The sequence below is a fragment of the Temnothorax curvispinosus genome, unplaced genomic scaffold, assembly GCF_003070985.1.
Source record: "Temnothorax curvispinosus isolate PA1 unplaced genomic scaffold, ASM307098v1 QBEX01017991.1, whole genome shotgun sequence".
Lineage (NCBI taxonomy): Eukaryota > Metazoa > Arthropoda > Insecta > Hymenoptera > Formicidae > Temnothorax > Temnothorax curvispinosus.
The window spans coordinates 165177-184100 of NW_020227771.1; the positions used below are offsets into that span (position 1 = coordinate 165177).

At 38.1% G+C, this 18924-nt stretch overlaps 1 protein-coding gene across 1 annotated transcript in view; it reads right to left on the minus strand.

The window, feature by feature from the left end:
- Positions 1-12579, minus strand: part of LOC112468015 (lachesin-like) — a 152081-nt gene extending 139502 nt beyond the window's left edge. The window contains exon 1 of the mRNA XM_025037005.1: positions 12127-12579. The gene's annotated coding sequence lies outside the window, so the exon portion shown is untranslated. The remainder of the gene's footprint in view (positions 1-12126) is intronic.
- Between the last annotated feature and the right edge of the window lie 6345 nt (positions 12580-18924).

An 18924-nucleotide genomic window follows, 5' to 3' on the forward strand; every position in this document is an offset into this window, starting at 1 on the left:
TCTCTCTCTCTCTCTCTCTCTCTCTCTCTCTCTCTCTCTCTCTCTGTATATATATATATATATATATATATATTGATTTTGAAATTCTATAGTATAAGTATATAAATGCAAATTCGTTATCTTCATTATATAAAACTGTAGAACCCAAGAAACCGGATTCTGCGACGGGTCCCGGATCTCAGATCCGGATACCCGAATCCCAAGTCCGGATATCCAGATTTCAAATCCGGATTCATAATTTTTATCTGGAATACGTGGAATACTCGACTTTTCAGTTAGAAAAAGCTCTAATTTACAGTCTTATGTATTTAAAGAAGAGATTTTTTTAAATATAAATAATTATAAATATTTAGTAAAAAGATGCCCAACTATAACTTGCGCTTAAGAAAAATACAGAGATATACGAGACAAAGATATATATCGCAGAGTTTATTAGGTGTGCGAGTTTGTGCAAGAGATTGCGGTTCCTCCCGCATTGAATACAGAAAATATCGCGCCACTAAAGGCGATAAAATGTACAAACCGATGAGCACCGCAAAAAACGTATGTTACGTCAGTGTTTCCCAAATTCTGTTGATACAAATACTTCGTTCAGTTATCTGTCCGATTTCGCTTAAGTCGTAAACGGGAACATTTTGTAAAATTCAACACTATCTTTTTTACATTCCCACTGGTGGATCAATTTTCTAAATGTTAAATTAATTTTTACCTCAAACAAAAAAGTATCAATAAAATGGTGCACTAAGAATAAAAATTCTTTACTTTTCTGCGAGATTATTATTTTTACATTTCGATCTCAAAATAATAAAATCCATTCATTAATTTTACACGCTATTACGAATGAACGTTGGTCGATTACCGGAGTTGAGAGCCACTGTGCGACGCGATTGTTCGCGCGGCCAACCGAAACGTATCCGATAGAATAAACAAAAAAAAAGCGGAACAGAAAATTGTCGAGATCTGGTCGCGCACGATCCTCCGGGAAAATAACTTGGATAAACAGGCAGTAACATTTTCGACGGTGCACTGTGTGTGTTTTTCCTTCCTACGAAGAGATTATGCCTTAGAAGCCGGGCATTGTACTTTAATCTACTGTTTAGGAGAGAACGGGCCACAGAGACGTATCCACACACGGCATACTTTCGGCAAAGTCGCGGGCGCGCGATTAAAATTGGAGTCCGTTCAAATAATCGGCCTCTTTTATAATGTAACAAACCCCGCGCCGTGTTGTACGGTGTGGAGGAGTAGCGCAACTCTTTTGTGCGAGAGCTGGCTTTTCCCTTTTATCTTTTACAACCGCCTGCGCAAATATTAAACTATTCGACCTCTCTTCTTTAGTCCCATCTCCTTCTCTTCCCCCTTCCCCTCTTCCTGTTACCTCTGCCATTCCCAGCGATGTTTACTGTTACATGCTACCACCCTGGCGGGACAATTATCCCGGGGAAAAGCGACCCGGTGCAATTAAAATAATCGTTTACGAATCGTAACCGCATTGTCCTCTCCCGATGCCCAGGATAATTAACGCGCTAAATGAAGCTGCCGATAACGGCGATTAATCGACTGGTAATCACCGCAATTATTGGCATTTAATTGCCTCCTTCCCTCTCCCTCATCCCCTCCGTGCCCCTTTTCGAATGTCCGTCAACCCGTCGCTCGTTGAATGACAACTTCTTTCCCTTGAGTTCTGAAAGAACGTCGTCGGGACTTGTTCACCGCTGACTTGCGCGCACAGAGTGGATAAGGAAGAAATAAGAAAGTTCCGACGAATTAGTATTATCTAGCGCGGAGGTACAGGGATTAATGAGTTCCCGTCGTCGCGTATTCCCCCCGCCCCCATCCCCTATTCGCGGCCCCTTTAAAGAGAACTTTTTTCGGCGAACGACCCGTCCGGTTATGGCGCGTAATCTTGTAAAATACGGTGTGACCGAACCCTCTCTCGCTTTCTCTTTCTCGTGGTTCTCGCCGCTTCTTTCACAGTCGAGTCGCGCGTCGGAAAAGCGCTCCACGAGAGCGACAAGAAATACAGAGAGGACAAAAGAAACAACGGAGGCGAAATTTCTCCGTGAAATTCTTTTCCTCTCCAATGTAATTGCCCGTCCATTTACGACGTTGTCGCGGGTTGTTATTACTTTCAATGAAGACGAGAGAGCACACGAGATATCAGTATTAAAGGAGTTTTCTCACGTAAAATTTCAAAATTTTCAAATATTTTCTTCGTTTGCTTTTTCTCGTCAAGAGTTCCAGACCTTAAAAACATATTTATAACATCATTAACATCTATAAATTAACGATGTCGTAAACATTCAACTCGAGAATCTAGCGATCTAAAGCAAAGACTGTTTCAATGATGTTAAAAAGATCAGAATCAAAGGGAAGAAATAAAAAAGTAAACAAATCTTTAAATTGTAGCACAACTTGTACATATTTTTAATATTTTAATAATATTTTTTATAATTATATTTTATAAAATACATTTATCTCGAGACCACATTTTTTTCTAAACGTTATATAAATGCGACAAATCTAATTTTAACACAAATTGCTTATTTTTTACTCCAAATAAAAAAATCCTTAATACTAATACAGCTAATTATAATAGCTCTCATAAAATACCATTTCGAGTGATTTATAGCTGAATATATTAAAGTGTACGCTTTTCGTTCACAATTACAAAAATAAAGTTTATAACAGAAAAACGGATAAATATCAAAAGCAAAATTTTGCCTGAATAACTTTGTCCTCTTTTATTCTTCATTCATTCAAAATAACGGCATTGATTAAAAAATTATTATCTTTATTGTCATAAAATTTTAAAAATAAATTTATATATGTACATCATTCTTCATGTAAACTGCAAACAACAGTTATTCTGATTTAAAATCCAATTACTGCGTAGCATTTCAACAATACGGATAAAACATTATGAATATGTAAGATTTTGGATTTTGTTTATTATTCGCATATATGTATAAATATTGGCAAAATATACTTCTATTGCAGAGGAAAAAACAGTGTAGAGAGCCTGGAGGGGCGAGAGTGAATAGTAACAGTGTATGTATGTAGATATATGCGAGAAAGAGAGCCGCGATAGAATTTTTGGTAGCATAGGCCAAAATCGAGAGAACATTTTTCTTACTATTTATTTTATCTGTTTGTTTTTACTGCGACGCGATAAGCTGCACTGAGAAAAGAAACTCGCATCAAACGATCGTTCGGGAAGAACTTTAGGAAAGAATCGTATCCAATCCACGATTGTGCAAAGTGCTCCTGCGCTTCCCGCTAATGTCATCGCGAAGTACAATCATCAAGTTAAGTTTCATCTGCCGTCGATAGACTCGTCGTCTCGCGAAATTGTCTCGCTATTCGTTTAGGAAAATCACTCTTAGTCGTTTCACTTTTTTCAATATTCCGACTGACCCCGACACTTTCCGCCAACCGAATCATCTCACAACATTTCACAGCTCGCAAATTACGTCCCGAAATTACCTCCTTCATTAACCTTCGTGCCTGATTACTCAAGATAACTTGGGAGTACTTGGACGTCCTCCGCTCCCGGAAATTTATAACTTGATTTAAAATCCACTCTTGGGTCGGTTTTTTATACCAGGTGGATTTTTTAACGGAAATACGAGAACATCCAATATCTAAATAGCGAATTGTCTTTTTCTCCCTTCCTGGCGCTGTATTTATTGAGAATGAAAAAAATGAATTGTATATACATGCAAATTTAATGCATGTATAAATATTAATAAGAGAGATAAGGATTAGCGCCTCGGGTTGATTATTTTAATAATATTGTGAAAACGTATCTTTTGCATTATAAGTCATTATCTATACGTATTATTCAAAATGTAAGACATTATTTACGAAGATATTTCAAAATAGATTTTGCAATGTTTACACGTAATAATATACGAAGAATAATACGGAGCAAATTTTTTTTATAACAATAGTTATTTTTGTTCAAATTTTAAAAGCAAAGATATGCAAAATTAAAAAAACTGACGTGAATTGTAATTATAGGCGTTAATCAATAAAAGAAAAACAATTATTATGTTGAATCGCGCAACACTGTCATATATTGTTAAAGAAGTTTTCAGCAGTAACACCAAGTCTTACTCCTTACGACGCAACATATTGAACACTCTGTGAATAGAAATCAAGTCTAGCACAAATAACAGCATATCACGTCTCTCTATATCAACCAAACTTTAGCGTTGCGAATACCGTCCAACTGTGCATGTAATGACTATGACGATTGTAGCATCCTAATGCGCACGTAGTTTCGTCGCGTACTGTACGGGCATGTACAAGATAGATCATTATAGTATTCCAATAATAGAAAATACTAAGAAAATCATAGTATTGTCAGTTACAGTAATAGAAAATAGTAGAAAATTATAGTATTGCCCAAGAGAGACCTTATTATTTCTTGTGTAATAAATATAACAAACGCAAAGGAAATAAAAAATTTCGAAAGAAATAGCGAAACAATTTTAAAAATTAATCTGATTAATAGTATCTTAAAGTTTGCTATATGCCATAATCTTAATTTGTAAATGTAGCATATTTGCACTTATAACATGATATTCTAAATATTTCTTATTTTTTGGTTAAAAAATCCCCTTTGCTGAGAAAATCAGTCTAATATTGAGAAAATTTAAAACACACTAAAAATAACTTATAATAAAATATTCAAAAAACAATTCTTATTATATAGCATTATAGTAGGTAACGTTTTCAACGACATATACATAAATATATATGTAAAATCAGTCTAATTCTTTCGTAAAACGTCGATATGATATAAAATGACTAAATAATTGTATGATACGAGTAAAAATTAAGTATTGAAATAAATTATATTAATATTATAATTATGTAGACATACATGTACATACGTATATATGTCCATCAGTCGTAAGTACTAATTAAAAAATTCGTTCTTTTGTGCGGTTTTTTTGCGAAAAGCCGACCATTTAAAATAGGAAACCTACGTGGAACTACCTAATTATGGATCTCGTTTTGCACTGAAAATACCGTAAGACGTGAGGTAAATTTCACTTTAGGTGGAAAGTTGAAAACTCATGTGAAACCAGGTTTAATTATTATTGCAGTTTAATGCTTTATGACATTTTAAAAAATGTCTAATAATATAATCCCCAGTCAAACTATAAAACTAATATTGCAAATTGCAATTATGTCGTTTTGCAAGAGACCTAGGCTTTCTACAAAGAGATTAACTTGCAGATATACATATACGTGAATGCAACATATATGTATAAATTTTAACTTTTTAAAACTTATTTTTAAATTGTTTTGAAATGGTTCTTTTAAAAGATTATTTTCTTTTTCAATTACGTCATATGTTCCGTTCTATTCAACTCCTATAAGCTTAACGTCCATTTTCCATATATTACTGGAGACGGGTATAAAAAAATCCGACACCATTTAATCTTACCTAAAAAAAAAAGACTAACCATATACAGAATTTTAATTTAAAAAAGCCAACTCTCTGGTTATACGTAGAAGAGATCTTATATATCCTACACCCGTGAGAACGGAATAATCCGCGTATATAGTCGCGTAACCCCAGCATACGGGACGAGCACACGTGTGAAGAAGAAGATGCGGAAGATAAAATTGAAGCATCAGTTTTACCCTGATTTGGTAGAATTATTAACACGTGCAAATATATAGAATACTGCACGCCATAAGGATCAGCTTAAATTATCAGGACAATTATTAAAATCCAGACATCACAGAGAAGCACGACGGCATGAACAAAGGTAAGGTGCGAGAAAACTTATGCAACCCTGGGGAGAACTTATGTGCAACCTTTATAAGAGTAGAAAATAATTCGGCATTGGAGTGTATGTGCAGTGCAGTTACATTTCGCGTTACATTCGCGCGACAGTCATATTTCCACTGATAAAATTCGACGAGCGTGGGTTACGGCAAAGGACTTTCCGTAGAAAGAGAGAGAGAGAGAGAGAGAGAGAGAGGAAATGTGCTTGTTATACGGGAAAGCGCAGCCGTTTATTATTTCTATAGAAATGCTAAATTAAATGTTGTTTAAAATAACAATTTAATTGCCACATCACACAGATGAATAAATGATTAAGTACGTTACGTTACCGCGGTTCCCCGCGTTTACGATACAAACGGCAGTCCCGTATGGAATTCGTTTGTAATGCATGAGAACATGCAGCAATTACGCAACAAAATATTCTCTTTACGCGGCAAATAGGTATGGAGTTGTAACGTCATCAAAGAGCAATTAAATTACGGATAAGTAACATTTTAATAGATTTTATCATAACTAACTTTTCTGATGTTTGAAATTATCTCACAATCTTCAAATTCTCTCTCTCTCTCTCTCTCTCTCTCTCTCTCTCTCTCTTTCTCTCTCTCTCTCTCTCTCTCTCTCTCTCTCTCTCTCTCTCTCTCTCTCTCTCTCTCTCTCTCTCTCTCTTGCTTCCTCATAGAGCTTTGTGATGGTGGAAAAATTTTTCGAGATTTTGATGAAAATAAGTTTAGAATGTTCCAAAATGTCGAGAAATCACATTAGTAGAAAATGTCCGGAAGTATGTGTATGTGTGTGTGTGTACGAATTTTTTGTATAACACGCATCTACTTCTACAATTTTTTAGATACCGGGTTAAAATTTTGCACACAAATAGAGTATCATAGAAAGTATGTTCTCCTCTAAAAAAGTGTGTTTTACGCTGTAGCTTTCTCAATATTTGAGATACGGTCTATTTCTAATTCTATTATATTTTTCAGTCTTTTCTACTCCTATTTTATATATAATTTTTTAAAATTTGATTGATTAGACCCAGCTTTATAAGGCTCCTATATATTTGTACGGATTCCTCGAAATTTCAAACGTCTGTATTTCAAGAACTAATCAACCAAATCTTAAAGAATTCTATATGAAATAGGGGTAGAAAGGACTGAACAATATAATAAAATTATTAAAAAATTGCTAATATAATAAAAAAGTGTGCAAATTTGAAACATGCACATTTTGCTTCCTAATGTACGGATTTTTCGTAATTTCAAACGGTTATAGCTCGAGAACTAATCAATCAAATTTTAAAGAATTATATATGAAATAAAGGTAGAAAAGACTGAAGAATATAATAGAATCAGAAAAATGAATTTATAATTGCTTTACATTGTCACGATATTACACACATATATCCTACACACTCACGCAGACGCACACATACAGTCACACATATACGAAATGATTTAAAACTGATTAAGGAATTAAAAAAAATATATTGTTCTTATATAGGTTTATACGAGTATAAATGTGCTAGTTAAAGGAAAGAGTAGTAAACAAGTAATTAGTAACTTAATGGGTAACTAACTAATGTCTATTTGTAATAGACATCTGATGTAATTTTGTATATAAAATGTTTTTCAGGATATATTTTTCATGGAAAAATTATTTTATATAGTTGTACTTGGAATCAACAATTTTAGGATCTTTTGCTACGGAAAAATGGTTTTCAATCATATTTTCCAAATCGAACAAGAAGTTTTGATCACAAAATTCGTATTTTGAAGCCGGTGCAACTATATATAATAAGTATACGTAATAAATATGAACGCTATGCACAGTGAATAAACAAATCATACTTTACAGAGAGACATGATTTTTAATATCGTAAATTTGTGTCGCGATGTATAATAGATTACGCGTCGCACGATTTTCGTCCGCTCTGATTGCGATGAGTTCCAGCTAATCGTTCGGGCGTATTAATTGAATCTCTCGTCGCGAATTAGAAGCCTGCCATCATTAATTCAGGACATATTTAGAATAGAAGCCGCGGAAAATATTCCGTTCGCTTCTCCGATATCTGCTTGTTATATCGTTCACGTGAGCATTTAATTACGCACGTTTGTCTTTGCAACGTCGTTGGGAGACATGAATTTCAGCCGCTCGGTGAGGTGTACTAACAAGATTTTGTCGTAGATCAGGATGGACTAGATCGCATTAATTCACGTGAAGCCCTGTAAGCCTTGAAAGACGCTGCCGCATTTTCCGCCTTTCCCGTGTTCAAATTTTTACTAAGATTTATGGAAGATATTTGTCAGACAGAAATTTGTCGAACAGCTTGACACTTTTCGAAATAATTTGTTTTCTTAAATGTGCATTTTTTATTTTTATTATAATTATGATACATTTTTTCTGTACAAATTATAGTTTATCCAAATTCAATATTTAATGTAATTTTTTTGTATTACAGATTGTTGAAGCGCAAACTTAAATTTTTTGACTTTCTATATTTTTATTATACAAAGTTTTGAGTTTAAATTTCTATATAATTTTTTTTATAAGAAAGAAAGAGAGAGAGAACGCATTTTAGTTCAGTTATCGGCCGCTTGATGTCTATTACCTTTGTATCTTTGTGATTGTTTAATTATTGCAAAAGTTATATTACACTTACATTAGAGTTTATAATACTCTCGTAAAAAATCTTGCAAATAATTGCATAATTTTTATTTTTTGATGTTAACTAGGATTTATTATTAAGTTTAATTTCACTATTAGCTCCATTTCGGAAAAATAAAATTATTAATGCAAATGTTCTCGATAGCGTTTGTTTTTAGTATGATTCTTATATAAGGATAGGACACATATGGATATTTCGGATTCTAGGCAGTATATTGAATACTCATAATCCGATCTTGTATTAAAGATCGTTCTTCTCGTACAGCGGGCGGAAAGTAACCAATTTTCTTCCCTAGGGAGGAAAGTAAGCCCTGGCGACGCTCAAAATGCTTTGTTCCTAGGAATCTGTCTGATACTGGTCAGGAAAGCGCATTTACCTTTACCTGCATCCATCTTACAAATCCTCCAGAAACGACATATATAATCGTCGTTAACCATCATCAGTTCATCAGTAAGTCATTAGTACAGTTCTTATTCGGTTTGGCCCTACTTGGACTAACCGAGTTTTACGTGGACAATATAATTATTTAGACAATAATTATTATTAGATAATCTGAATAAGTAGTTAACTTAGATTTAATGGAGTCAGGGAATGGTTTAGGTTTAGGTGCTTAAAGTATATTGTGCTCACTGAACCAATAACGTCAACAATTTTTTTTTACAAAAGCTATATTTCTTTTATTTTTTTAACATTAGTTAGAATAAATGAAGAACATATTGTAATAAATTTAAGAAATTTAATAATCCGGACAGCCGAATCTGTCAAGAGCAGATTTTGAAAGTGTCTGCTGCAAATTTTGTCGATGAAATGTTAGCAGAAATATAAGAGAATCTGTTAATAGAACAATGGCAATTTGACTGTAGAAACTGATCAAGATCCGTTGTTTTGTGATTATTTGAATGATGTATTTCATTTAAATGTTTATAAAGCAACAAATTCTGTTCAATTTTTGCCGACAATTTGCTGTCAGATTACACTCTACCAGCACAAAAGGCACAAGTTTAATGCAGACAGAGATGATACCGGATCTATTGCGTTATCTGAACAATATACATATGTACGCACGCGTGCACGTAAGTGTGTGTTACTCTTTTCTAATTATAATTGATAATTATAATGAATAATTATAAGAATTATAATGTTTGTCTTTGCAACGTCGTTGGGAGACATGAATTTTCTTCTTATTCGATTAGAAAAATATGATTGAAAACCATTTTTCCGTAGCAAAAGATCCCAAAATTGTTGATTCTATAAGTACAACTATATAAAATAATTTTTCCATGAAAAATATATCTGAAAAACATTTTATGTACAAAATTACATCAGATGTCTATTACAAATAGACATTAATTAGTTACCCATTAAGTTACTAATTACTTGTTTACTACTCTTTCCTTTAACTAGCACATTTACTCGTATAAACCTAAACAATATTTTTTTAAATTCCTTAATGAGTTTTAAATCAATTCGTATATGTGTGACTGTATGTGTGCGTCCGCGTGAGTGTGTAGGATATATGTGTGTAATATCGTGACAATGTAAAGCAATTATAAATTCATAAATAAAATTTTATATATCATATAATTAGATATTATATAAAGAATGATAAAATATAGATGACCTTTTCTAATATAGATAAAATAGAACTTTGATAAAGATTTAATAATAATAAATTTCAGATTACTTTTAAAGTATCTACATATAATCACGTATTTCATATAAAATATGTTTTATATAAAAATATCTATAGTCAAGTATAAATATAAAAACGTCTATTCTCTTATTTTACCATGTATATTTTAATATGCTGCAGGAAATCGAAATATAAAATCGTCACCGAAAGAAAAATCAAACTATCTCCCCATGTAAATCAGAAAGATCTTGTCTATACCTCGAGATTCAATTAATACACCGCAGCAACGCTATAGAAGCGCAACGTATTGTAACGACGGACGTCCGTGTCAGAGGGGCTTTACAAGGTATGCCCAATAAAAGTTTCAGGACTTGTCGGGCGGAACATCGAAAATCTCTCACTGAAGGAATGTAATGCACAGTTATTGATTGCCACGTTAAGACCCCAAGAAATTTTTATAAATATTCTGCAGAGCTGCACTTTTTGCTCCTTATGCTCTATATACCTTTTTAATAGTTTATTTATAGCCATCCTCTCTTGTCTTTTAAGTAAATAACGCGAACCTGAAATGGAGAAACATATTAACAATCGTAATCAATAATTATTTGATCTTAATGGTTTTTAGTCATTTTGAAAATATTTCGGAGCGTATTTTGAGAGTTTAAGGTAATATTTATATATATTTATAAAAGTAATAGCAATTTTATAAATTTTTTTAATTAAAAATAATTGTAGAAATATTGTAAAATATTTTAATTATTGCTTAAAATAATATTATAATATATTTTCGTTTTACATTAACAATGTTTTATTAATCTCAATAAATCTTTTTAAAAAAAGCAATTTAAATAAATAGTTTTTGACACTTTTCACCACACTCACACTTCCTGCGGGCAATTTTTTACTCAGATTATTTTTATTCCTAATTATAGTTCACACATTTGTTCGTTTTGATATTATTTTTAAGATATACAATATTATTAATTCTTTTATGGCTTATTTATGTTCTTAGCTTATAATAACAACATTTTATATAAATGTCAATATATTTTTGCGTTGACTTTGAATGTAGTCATCAAATAGTATTTAAAAAAAGGTTTGAATGTGATGGATACTTCCAGACAAAGCTTTTCCCCCTCAAAAAACTGACGTAGTGATGGTGATAGACTCTCGCACAATAGCATTCGATACAACGCGATGCGGAAATTAAATAACGCTGAGTTGAAATTAAACAACAGTTATTTTATGTTCTTTCAGAGATTGATTTAACAGGATGGTGATAGTTATTGTTCGGCAGCCGGTCGAATGTAATTCAAATTCGACAAAAATTGATCTCCGAACAATTGATTGGCATTCGTGCCAATATCAATCTACGTTTCCTGTCCGCTCTGATTTCCCGTTTCATTCATTCAGTCCCCAGAAACTTCTCGGGGCGCACCTCTCTAGTAGTAGTACCTACCCCGGAATAATTTACGCGCGCGGTGCGCGCGAGAAGAGATTATTTTAATTAATCGCCCGAAGGCGGACGCGTCCGCACGTCCGCGCGCCCGCGAACGACAGTCGTAAGGACTTTCAGCGGGAAAAAATGGGGGAGAGGGCCAATTTCCCCCCTTCCCCTCTCCCCCCCCCCAGTCCACAGATTCGTGAGTTAAGCGGATTCGGTCGATAGGTCGATTCGCGGGCGTGTTCAATTAGCGGGAACGCTGAGAATGGAATTGCGTCATGAAAATTTTACCGCGGGAAAATCTCAGAATGCCCGTCCATCAAGCGGGTGCCGAAAATAACTTCGAGCTGGATGAAGAAGAAGGCACGAGGAAAACCGCCCGACGGCACAGTACATCGGGATCCAGCGTCCGTGTCGCCTACGGATCCACGATGTGGATCCGATCAATACAAGGCCGCAAAGCGCTCACCGGATTTTGGCGGATCCTCCTACTCCTCCTCCTCCTCCTCCTTCACCTCCAGCTCCTCCGAGGATCCGAGGATCCGTCGAGGATTACGCGCGCGGGACGAAACGGAACTTACGTGTCGCGGCACGATGTCGCTGGATCGGATCGCTGGATCACGGCTTCGCGCACTACGGCGAACGTCGCACGGCGTTGACATCACGCCGATTAATCCCTTCTGCGTATATGAGCGTGCGTGACTTCGGCTGAAAGATCTATATTCCCTGGAGCTGGCAACCCCGTCCACCACTCGTATCACTTTTTAATCGTATATACCGTTTTTATTCGTTACTTTGCTAATCTCCACCCATCCCTTCGAACTCGGAGTATTCGACGTTCCGATGACGTTTCGGGGGGATTGTCATTCCGTCGGTTAAATTAAAACTGTCGTGACTTGTCGCGAAGGAGAGAGATAGAGGGAGAGAGAGAGACCATTATCCCTCGGTAGCTCGGGAGATAAAAAGATAATGCGCGACGTCGCGACGACGACATGCACGATCGCCGGCCGGGAGCGCGGACTCGACACCGAACTCGTCGGGAATTGCACTGGCCGGTTCAGCCCTTTACTCCGTGGCGCGCGGAGGGGTGGCGGCATGAGAGAGCGCGTCGCGAGGAAGGGATAAACGGAATGGGAGGGAAAGGAAAGCGAGAGACAGGGCGCGGTGGGGACATTGGAAGGGGCGGGGGAGCGGCGTGGGAGGACGGAGAAAAGCAGGCGAGGGGGCAATGGGGGAGGGATAGGAGAGAGAGGGAGGATGAGGATATATACCTAGCAGCATCCACAGTGCTGAAAACCACCGTGGTACATTTCGCGGAGCTCCCACGAGGAACCGACGAGCAGTGGCGGCGGAAGCCGTGACGGCGGATAGGGGGACACCCAACGAGGAGGAAAGCAGAGAGAGGAAGAGAGAGAGAGAGAGACGGAAAAAAAGAGGGGACGGAGAGGCGAACGAGATGGAGCCGGTGGCCTCTAGAAAATTAAAACAAAAAGCATAGGGAAGCACGTCGTGTCGCTGGAAACGGACTCGTACACACGCCGACGCGCTCCCCCCGCGTTTCCCCCCTCGTCGCGCCGCACCACGTCCATCTCTCTTCTGTCGCGTCCCTTCCGCGACGGTCTCCCTCTTTCACCGTTGGATGGAGGCACTTTTATTTCCCTTTATCGTTTATTATGAGTGGTACGTTACCCGCCGACACGCTCGTCCTCGAAAAAGACGCGCAAGAAGGTGTCGACGCGCGGTTTCTTTTTTTTCTCTCTCCTCTCGCGCTGGACTCTCTCCATATAGCTCCGTTTTCTTCAAACATTCTCCTCTCGCGACGCCGCTGCCGTGGAAAAGTCGAAAATTCAGGTTAGACGACGTTGGGGACCCGCTGATCGATATTGTTAGTCGATATTGTACTTATGTTGGATTGCTTATCTCGTTCCACTTTGAACACGGTATCTTCTACTATGTATTTTTCTCTCTTGTATCTTTTGTATTGTGTTCGGTAAACCGCTCTGTATTCTCAATGGGAGTTAGCAATAATATTTAAGTAGTATCCAATTTCAAAATGCGCTTACATGCGCTTGTATATAAACGTTCGTAAGTTCCGCATAACAAGACAAATCTGAGAACGATTGTAACAGTATCTATGTAAAAAATGCATTTTCTTGTGATGTCTATTATTTTTTTAATAATAAGCTACAAAATCAACTACGAGATTCTTAATAAAAACTGTAAATTTTATTTTAAACTATTCCGTTATAATGTTAATTTTTCACATCAATTTCTTTATTTTGTAATTAAATTTTGTTTCACCACATATGATGGTGCGCCAATTATATTAAAGTGCCATCATATTAACGAGGTCCGAATTTATCATTATATTACATTGATTAAACTATGTCTATATGTGTGAGTAGCGTTAAGATATAGCAATGTTATCATGAAACGTGATTTGTAACATTCATGAAATGCATAAGAAGAGACCTAGACAATCAAGTCTGTTGAGAGCAAATAATCTTACCAAGTATCTGCTACAAATTTTGTCGGCAGAAAGATTATAATACAGATTTGATGCCGGTTATGATATATCATGATGTCGGCAGAATACCAACAGCAAAGTTTGCTAACATAGGATTTATTTTCTATTACTGAACTGGCTGCAGAATTTATCTTTTTTACTCCACAAAGATAGGCTCTGAACTAGTACAGCCAGTTCAACAATAGCAAACCGATCCGTAATCAAACAGCAGATTGGCGGCAGAAATCGAACAGATCCCGCACGAACCGTTCAGGCTCCGCACTGCTTCTGCTGCCAATCTGCTCACATTGCTCTGTCAGTGCGGTTTCTACCGCCAATCTGCTGTCCGATTATGTTAGCAGACTCTGCTGGCAGAACATAAGCTGACCGCGGACGCAGTTGATGTCAGTCTACTGAAATGTCTTATCAAATCTGTTACCAATCTTACCAGAACGCAAATTTTACACGCACGCACACACACACATACAAATATATATTACATATGTTCAAATATTGCAATGACTATTATTATTACTACGCGTCGCGTGTAGTACGTCATGCGAAAACGTGCTTAAACTCCATGCGTTATCATTAAACTGGATAAACAAAAACGTGTTGCAGTCCTACAAATCTGTCAAACTGTCGTGGCACCTCTAGCGTCTCTAGCGCACGCATTACTTCATTTGCACCACTTTACCACCGTCTCAAGTTTATGCGCATTTTCTTTCCACTGTCTCTCACCGGGCGAATCTCTTAACCGGGCGGGAAGTTCAAGGTGTTCATGGAAAAGGTGGTTCGAGGGAAAATTCATACGCTCGGGCAAAACTGTCTTCACTCGTACGTCGTTGAGAATTCTTCCACGCGCTTCATATTGCGGAAAGAATCTCGCGCGCGCGCGCGAGATAAATCGAGTTTTGGAACGCGAGTACGCGGCAAGAAGGACAAGGAGAGCAGGATCTTATTGAAGATAGGTGTGTGCTTAGTGGACGAGCGCGATTTATCCGCTATTTCTCACGAGATTTATCTACCCATTCTTTAATCCTTTCCCCGAACCCGCCCGCCCATCGTGCCGCGCCGTGAAAACTTCCACTATCTTTTTTTAATCGACTTCAAACTATTTTTTTCCCTCGCGCCACCCTTTGTGCTAGGCGGAGTTTCTTCGCGCGCTTCGCGATAAATCGAAGTCGTAGGGGACGGAAGTAAAATGGGAAAGAAAGCGAGAGGGTGGATCTCTCATCTTATTGCGGACGTATAAACGCTCAGAACGTGTGTGCGACTCTTCCGCCATTTCTCGCGAGACTTTCTATCGTCTCTTTAATTCTTTCGCCGACTGTGTTAGGAATAAAATCGAATCGGGAACGGCACGGCGCGGCATACAAGCTAACCAGACGGATTTTATCGCGCGTCACACGCTTCAGCGAAGATTTCGTGCGTACCGTAAACTGAGCTTAATCCATTCATGCGTTTTCTCTCCGCGAGATAATGCCATTTTGATTCCTTGCAAACGGAATACAGAGATGATATACAAAAAAGATTTGAATTTTTACCAAAATTCTCTCTCTTATTCCTTTTCTTATTATCTAGATCTCTTAAAATATTGTAAAATTTAAAGTCAAGTATATTCGACATGCAATAAAAGAAAGAAGAGTATTATATTACAAATTTTATAATATCGATAAAATAAAGCTTGTCAGCTTGGCGTTTAGAGACGGAAATTTTAGCAACGCGCTTTATAACTAATCGATATGCTTTTGTAAATTTCTGGGAGAGCGGGCCATGTTGAGGGATGGCTGAAGTTCGTGCAGACGAGAAAAGAGCTCGTCACGGACAGGCAAGTGCAGAACAATTCCCGTCGTCCTCATTTTACCGGTCGATCTACCCGCGCTTTAATTCCACCGGTACGACAGCGCACGTCCCCGCCTTACGAGATGGGAATCTTTTATTTACACACGTCACGGTTGCGACTTTTTATTTTTACATCAAAAATTTCTCTTCCCGCCCTTATACCCTCGCGCAGAGGATTTTGTGCTCGCGCGCGAGATAAGGGGACTCGGGGTGCCAGCCGGCTTATGTAAGAAAGAGAGAGAGAGAGAGAAAGAGGTGTTCTCTCTTATTGCGGATAGGTAGGTGCTTAGTAGACGGGCGCGATTTATCCGTTCTTTCCGCCGAGATTTATCCGGTCTTTCTTTAACAACCTCCATCCCGCCTTTCCTATCCTCCCGTCCAAGACCTTCGCCTATCATCGAGGGGTTCGAAGGGAGGGTGCAATACGTCTGGCGCGATAAGTGACTATCCGCGCTCCGATAGTAGTAATAAGTTCCCGCAACTATCTTGAACGAAAGAAGTCCGAGCCGGACTCGCGAAACTTCTGCGTCCGCGTCTCTTATTTCTGTGCGACGTTCCACTCTTTCGTCTCGTGGCCCAAAAAGGGCGCGTGATACATCTTTTATAGGGGTAGCGGCGCAGGTGGCTCCTCGCAATTAACCCGGCAGGATGCTTTAAATTCTCGCCAAATTACCGGACTGTAAATTTCCCGCCACATACAGGCGGCCGACCGCTCGCTTACTTCCAGCCAGCTTCCTCTCTATTGTGCTGGAAGATGCGAAAGTCTTTGCCGGATGGTCCAAAGTTTCGCAAGCGGAGCCAATCATCTAGGGAAAAATCTATATCTATCAAATCTCTCCACGCGAAACTTGGAAATTATCAAACATTCTTCTAGCAGATCTCTCGAAGTTGCCTTCAAACAACATTTTAAGCGAGCGCATCTTTCTACGTGCTTCTGGTAAGAGTTAGGATGAGCCCTTTATCCTCCCGAGCCCCTTCCTCTTCTCTCTCTCTCTCTCGCATAAAATGTGATGCAAATAAGATGTAGCGTTTCTTAACCCTTATTATTCTAAATATTTTTTAAATAAATATAATGGCTACTTAAGGAATCTCAAAAAAGTATTTAAAAAATTTCCTTATTTACTAATTTGAATCCTTTGAAACCTTTTTAAACTATTTTTGTGATAATGTAAAAGCAGATGTGCAAATCCGCGCGTTTTCAGTTCGAACTTCATATGCGAAAATATACGGAGCATCGAGAAGTCGCTTTGCATATATGCAAAGCTGCAATGCGCACTTAAGAGCTAATCCGTCTAAGTATTGTTAATATTAATTTTTTTCTTTCCACGTGTATATAGTTAGAGAAGATAGCAAAATATAGATATTGACAAATCTCTGTATAAATAAATTATTAATAATAAGATATTTATAAAAAAATCAATAATAAGATTCTTATCATTTCTCCTCGTTCTACAAATCACAGATGTCGTCACGCAAGCAGAATTTAACAGATGTTAGAAAAAAGAAATGGTATGTACGACTGTTGAAAGTCAGCGAATAGTGATAGCGCAAGGTTTTCATTGGTACAATATTTTTTCCCAAATTTATTGATGCTACGAATATTCATGAGGCAATAGGAGCACACATCCTTAGAGACGTTGTTCTCGATGCCAATAAATTTTCCTCTCCCTGTCGCTACTGACTATCTGGTCCTTAACTGTCGTCCTCTAACCCGCGGCAGTCGAGATAAAAGTCGATCCGTAAGTGCAAAAGCGAGCAAACACTTCGCTCATCGTCCGTAGATTTATCATTTTGCTCGGCGGACCGACGTGAATCGTGCTGGGTTTGTCGAACAGACAGGGAGTAAGAATGAAAGGGTGAGCCTCGATGGTGACGGGGGGAGGGGGTTGAAGAGAGGATGTGCGCGGTCAGAGGTAGACTATGGGTGAAAGAAAAAGCCGGGAGCGGGTGACGCGAGAGCACGCGGCCGGTTATAAGACCGATATATGCGAAAGGAGAAACGGGACACGACGACGCGCGGCACCGTCGGTCGTCCCGTCAGTCGAACAGAAAGAGAGAGGAAAGAGTCCAAGATTAATGACGAGCCGTCGACGATTCGAATTTCGAGTTGTAATAGGATAGCGCGGATATTTTAAGGATAACCCAGGAGACACGTTTCTGGGGTATATCCATCCCTGACGCAGGCGCCCCTGCACCGCCCCACCCAGTTGCAGGAGTCCTCACACCGACGCGTCGCGACGCGTCGCGACGTCGTTGCCGATTTCGAGCGGTGTGTGCATGTGGACCATGAGCGTCGTTTTCAGGAGTGGCGAAGACCAGCGAGACGATGAGAGCGCGAGACTCCGGCGAGAGCTCTTTCACAGCGTTTGCACTTCGCTTTATTACCGGTGCGTTTTTTCCCGCCCCAGGGTGAGCAACTTATATTATATATGTCTTGTTTCGATTTTTTTTCTGTTATCTCCTGGGAAAAAAACTGTATTGTGAGACGTTGTCTTCCTTGGTCAGAGTAATATCGATCCGAGGTATCGACGGCACATACCGACTAATCGAGAAAATTAAAACGCGGGGAAGAAAACCGTTATGCGGCGCCATATGGTTGTGGCAAGTCAAAGAAAATGCTGCTTTCCAGAATTCTTTTTCTTGCTTTTCTTTGGAAATATATAACACAATATGTACAAAACGAATTTAGATGAAAGTAAGAAGTTTCCAATTGATTCCTTGCGCTATTAACGCTTACTTTATATAATACTAGCTTGATACCCGCCGTGCTTCGCTATACGGTAAGTGTAACTACTTTAAATAAAAAACCAAGTTGATGTCTCATCGGGTCTAAGATATTGAGGAGAATCCGTGAAAACACATTTTATCCCTTTTCACGCCCTTCCGTCATAAAAGAAATATACTCCCCGAATTTCATGTTTTTATAAGGTTTAGGGCTGGGCGTTGATAAGTCAGTCAGTCAGGACATGTATATATTGTATATATACAGGGTGTCCGAAAAATCGCCTACTCCACTTCGGGAGGTGAT